At 35.1% G+C, this 5,840-nt stretch overlaps 1 long non-coding RNA gene across 1 annotated transcript; it reads left to right on the top strand.

The window, feature by feature from the left end:
- The first annotated feature begins 1,197 nt into the window (after window positions 1–1,197).
- LOC147076783 (uncharacterized) lies at window positions 1,198–5,339 on the top strand. Its single transcript, XR_015069706.1, has 3 exons — window positions 1,198–1,385; window positions 2,614–2,733; window positions 4,677–5,339. It is a non-coding gene; the product is annotated as an uncharacterized LOC147076783 (long non-coding RNA).
- Window positions 5,340–5,840: the final 501 nt, after the last annotated feature.

A 5,840-nucleotide genomic window follows, 5' to 3' on the forward strand; every position in this document is an offset into this window, starting at 1 on the left:
ACATACATCTGACTTCTGTTGTTCAGAATTGGTCGGAAGTTTCATACCAAACCATTTCTGACGGTCAGAGAATGATTTGATTTTCGCAGGAACAGTGAACCAAACGTCAAATCATAAACGGTTTCCGGTTTACCTACTTTCTACCAATGAAATTAATATGGACGAAGCATCTGGAACAAAAATGACACTCACTTTTCCCTCGGGTCTGCCAAATGGCATAAACTGTTCTAACACCATTACAATAAAGGTGATATTGCTATAAATTCCCAATGCTTTTTGTCGGGTCTTCCGAATGGCATAATTCATATTTTAATATCAATATCGCTCGCTCAAATGAACATTGACACTAGAAACACTGTTCTATCACAATAAATGTGATATTGCTATAAATTCTCGATGCGTGATAATCGCATAATGGAAATTGCGTGACCTCTACCTATACATGTGCGAATGTCGCTTTGCGCGAATATACTTGCTAGCTACTGTACTGAGTGCGTTGTCCTTTAATAATTTCATTGCTTTCTACGCATTCGATAATTTTATTATTGTACTTATATTGTCTATGGTCAAACGGAACGGAATCAATGATGGAACGCACCCATTGCCGACTCAACTCAAGTAGAAAGGTGATACATTCACAACGACTGGTCCTACTTTTTCCGCCCATCCCGTTGTTGTCTATGGGTGACCTGTCATTGCCTGTCATTGTTCAATAGAGTGCTCATACTGACGCGTCTGTCGTATTCGTATATAATAATATATACATAAATATAAATAATACACTAGCATTAACACACCTTCTACAAAGTACGTAATGCATAGATCAATGCTACATATTTTTTGGAAATCGATATTACAATCGGTTTTTGTGTGAAGGACTAGTCTGACTTTGACAGCTGATGAATAACATGAATGTATCAAAGAGATCAGTCTTTCAATCTCTTTGGAATGTATAGTATTTATAAAAATATAACACTGATAGTTAATATATTTGATTTGAGAATTTTTTATAATTTAATTTGAAACGAGAAAGGGCGTATCAATATGTCAAGCAATCTGGAATCTGATTTTGACAGCTGAAAAGTGGACTACTCGTTGTTTGTGCAAAAAGTTATGCTCAGGCTTCATTAATCTAAGGATGGCGGTGAGCGCACTTTTAGTCTATTATTGTCTATTCTCACGTCTGTCAACCTACTTACCTACACTTTTGACATTTTGCGCTGACTAAACTTAGTAAAATGGATGTAAAACGTGAACTCGATGATTTTGAATCTGACGCAGAAGTGCAACAATGGTTTGATGTGCCAATAATCCATCCAAACGAGCCTGGTACAAACATTTGTATAAAGCAAGAGAATGCTTACGATGCCAACAGCGCTATTGAGGTTAGGGTTTTAATTCTTATTAATCATTGTAAGATTGTGTTTATTCATCGTTGAAGTGGTTTCTTACCTACTAATGCAAATAACACAGTTGGGTGACATTGAACTTTACCAACTGAAACATGTAATAAGTTATACATCGTTGTATTGACACTTCATAACGATTATATGACAACGTAGGTACCTACCTAGGAGCGGCGGGTTATATGAAAGTGTGGCGAAGCAGGCTAGTATGGTGAAAAAGTATGGTGAGGCGGGCTGTTAATCAATTTGTGGCAAAATTTCCACGTTAACATTATATTATATGGGTACGTTATAATGACCACAGTAAAATCCTCCGTGATGCCCTGATTTTTTTTATCGCGTCGCTATTTCTCGTAAGTTGTCGGCTATTGTTGACCTGCTTCATTCAGTTGTATGAGAAAGTCGATTCATTGCCTCTCAGTTTATTTAATACCTCTATGGTACCTTTCTTATAATACATACTTAAATACTTTCACCCGAAGACAGCTGTTGAACGTTTATTAAGAGCATACATCAGTGAAACGTCAAATAATTTTCAACTATAGGTGCGACGAAATTTTGGACTCGCTGGCAATCAGAGAGCGAAAGTCGTGCTGTGAACACGTCAATTTGTTTCATGATGGCGACGGGGGTATTAATTATTAAATCGTGTAAAGATTACTAAAAAACGTTACCCATTTACTTCAAAAAGAAAACATGTCAATGAATATATTAGTATTGTTACTAATAGAACAATAAATAGAACATTAAATGGACGCATGTTGGATTTATATGACAAATTATATTTCGTTCGGCACGCATCATTTGCACAATCCGCGTATCGCTTATCCACGATCTTTTTAGACCATGTCTCAACTGAGGTAGGATAGACTTAATAATTGCTCGACAGTATCAAACCGTGATAATAGGTCACAGGCAGAAACGCCCGTGTGTTTCTACTTCTGTAAACACGTATTATAAAATACTTACTGTCTTATCGTAGTAGATTTTTGGGTTTCCTCCGTGTGTCCTTCTTTACTCGATGTTTCGGGCTCGTTGCAGAGGCCATTATCAAGAGATGATAATATGATATGATTGATAATGGCCTCTGCAACGTGCCCGAAGCGTCGAGTAAAGAAGGAAGAAGGACACACGGTGGAAACCAAAAAATCTACTACGATAAAAAACAACCGTGAAAGCCTCAAACAGCTACTGTCTTATTTTTCAGAGCCCTGCTGGTATTAAAACTGAGACTTATTCTCTCCGAGTTGATTTCAAAGAAGAATTTGTCGATGACAGTGATCCACAACCAAGTTGCTCATATTCAAATTGCGAGCCAGTAAATCAGGTGCTTACCTACTTATATAATATTTTATTTATTTTAAATTGTGTAATATAATTACCGACTGAAGAGGAAAGACGATACATTTCACGACTGGTCCTACCTTTCCGCCCTTCCCGTTCTCTATGGATGACCTGTCATTTCCTGTCATTATTAATTAATAGTATGGAAGTGGACCACTCGTTGCTTGTGCAAAAAGTTATGATCAGGCTTTATTAATCTAAAGATGGCGGTGGTAATATACATCGTGCTTGTATGCGATCATGTATAATTGTCTCCGTTATTATTGTATAGTTGGATACAAAGTGTATTTTGTAAGAAAATATTTTACATAAATTTGACTTAACGAACAAAAAGGTATGTTAAATGATGTTATGCTCCTTCAGTGACATGTTTTAGATAGGTACTAGTTTGTGAAAAATACTGCCTGTCATTTATGAGTATATTGGTATTTTATTTTTGACATTTATTAAGTGCCTAATTAAGTGGATGTACCTACCTAATAAATTTGTTGTATATATTAAATCCCGGCATGGCCCCCACATCCTGAAGCGGGCCCCCCTACCTATCAATAAGGTTAAAGACAGTCTGACTCTCTACAGTGGCATTTTCTAAAAGGTGTTCGAGATCAATAAAAATTCAGTGTATTTTTAGCGATTTTTAACACATCGAACTATCGAGTTGTCGAGTATCAACATACGAGTATTATAATAACCAAAAAGTGCATCGCAGTACCATATATTTTAAAATGGTAATAAACTTGAAGTAAAATAACGCCGCATTTTAAACTATTAGAGAATATATTTTAAGATGGCTGTTTATCTCAATTATGTGGTCCCCCCGCCTCGCCGGCCCCCACTGAACCCGGGCCCCTAAGCAAGAGCCCTGTCAGCCCTCTTGTGGGTGCCATGAAACTCGGTGCTGTGAGTATCTACAGCGATGTTTTGTTCTGGACATTTATTATTTTGGAGCAATTGAATGTTTCATGTCAATTACTTGGTAGACTTGTTTAGTGTCAGTTACTTGGTAGACTTGTTTAGTGTTTACTTAACTTGTTTACTTGTTAACTTGTTTAATGGCCTTACGGTGGAGAGAATTCTGAAGAAATTCTTGAGACTAATTTACTTGAGGTTGTATGGATACTATCCGTGGCTTTATCCAACTGACTTTCTCTTAGGTATGCCTATATACTGCAGTCTGCAATTTAGAAGAAATCTTTATTTAGTTACGTATTTTTTTCGACTTATACGAGGTTTAAATGAGAACTCTGCCATTCTGGGCAGTGTCGACCTGTGTGTCCCTGATAACTATTTTAGAAATAGAGAACATCAGTTGTTTATTCTCCCAAGGTGCAGAACTAACCTGCCACTGGTAATGCCAATTGGGAGGGCGATAACTATGTTCAACGAAATTGCTTCGGGTGATGCTACGTGAGGATGAGTATAGGTGGACGTTGTTTTATAAATTCTTAAAATAGGGTCTGATTAACTCAGCCGGTGTACTGCCTTGTAGCTATCTAATTTATATTTTTTTGTGTTTACACATTTCTACTGTTTAATAACTTACTATCTATCTCTATACTGATCTATCTCTTTTTTATGTAATATTTTTTTATATTTCGTTGTTTCTATATGTCATATTGTGAACATCTTAAACTTATAATTTGTAATGTCCACAATATGTTAAAAATAAATTAATTAAAATGTGTGGAAAGCAGTGAATTACAAAACAATATCTCGTCTCATGATCAATACGAAGATTAGTACAATTATTGAAAAGTCCCAGTGAAATATCAATTCAAATAACAATTTTTTTACCTTAATTTTATTCCCACTGAATGTTAAGAATTCTACCTATTTTCAAAGGTGTCTCATATTTCAAATATTATTCTTTGATATGCCAATGTTGTTTGTCTTCATGTTAATATGAAATACTCTACATTCTTTTAGTTGATTCCTGCAACCACTGCCATGGCCTCTTCCGCTATTCTTGGATTATCAGAGAAGATATTAGGAGCACAAGAGTCATGTAATGAAGTACAGATTGACAATCAAAACATTAAAAAAGAATTGGGGGTTTATGAAACGATTACTTATATGGTCAGTCACACTACAAACGGTCAGCATAATATACAATCTAACGTCACAGATCTCAAATTATTAGTAGCCGTAATTAAGTTAGAGAAAAAATCGTTTACTAATGAAAATTTTGCGTGCAGTTATTGTTTTAATTTTTTTCCATCTTTATCTCAATTGAAGCTTCACAAAGCATGTCATGAAAAATCATTAACGCATAGAATTGAAAATTACAAAAGTATTCGATCTAATTTTAAGAATCTAAAGATAATAAAGTATTCCATTAAAAAGGCTTTTGAATGCGACCAATGTGACTATTCCTGTAAACGATTTAGTAGCATGAAATTACATAAAATGACTCATTCTGGTGAAAAGCCACTTAAATGTGACCAATGTGATTACTCTTGCATACAATCTGGTTCAATGAAATTACACAAAATGACTCATTCTGGTGAAAAGCCATTTAAATGTGTCCATTGCAATTATTCATCTAAAACATCTGGTGATATGAAAATACACAAAATGACTCATTCTGGTGAAAAGCCATATAAATGTGACCAATGCAAATACTCATCTAAAACATCTGGTGATATGAAAATACACAAAATGACTCATTCTGGTGAAAAGCTATTTAAATGTGATCAATGTGACTACTCCTTTATTAAATCCAGTACGCTGAAAAGGCATAAAATGACCCATTCTGGTGAAAAGCCATTTAATTGTGACCAATGTAATTACTGTTGTATCCGATCTAGCGATATGAAAATACACAAAATGACTCATTCTGGTGAAAAGCCATTCAAATGTGTCGAATGCAATTACTCGTCTAAAACATCTGGTGATATGAAAATACACAAAATGACTCATTCTGGTGAAAAGCCATTTAAATGTGACCAATGCAATTATTCTTGTACAACATCTCGTAAAATGAAATTACACAAAATGACTCATTCTGGTGAAAAACCATTTAAATGTGACCTATGTATTTACTCTTGCATTACATCTCGCAATATGAAAAAACATAAAATGAGACATTCT

The sequence above is a fragment of the Rhyacophila brunnea genome, unplaced genomic scaffold (genome assembly GCF_057557595.1).
Source record: "Rhyacophila brunnea isolate RB1 unplaced genomic scaffold, BYU_Rbru_1.0 scaffold_13, whole genome shotgun sequence".
NCBI lineage: Eukaryota > Metazoa > Arthropoda > Insecta > Trichoptera > Rhyacophilidae > Rhyacophila > Rhyacophila brunnea.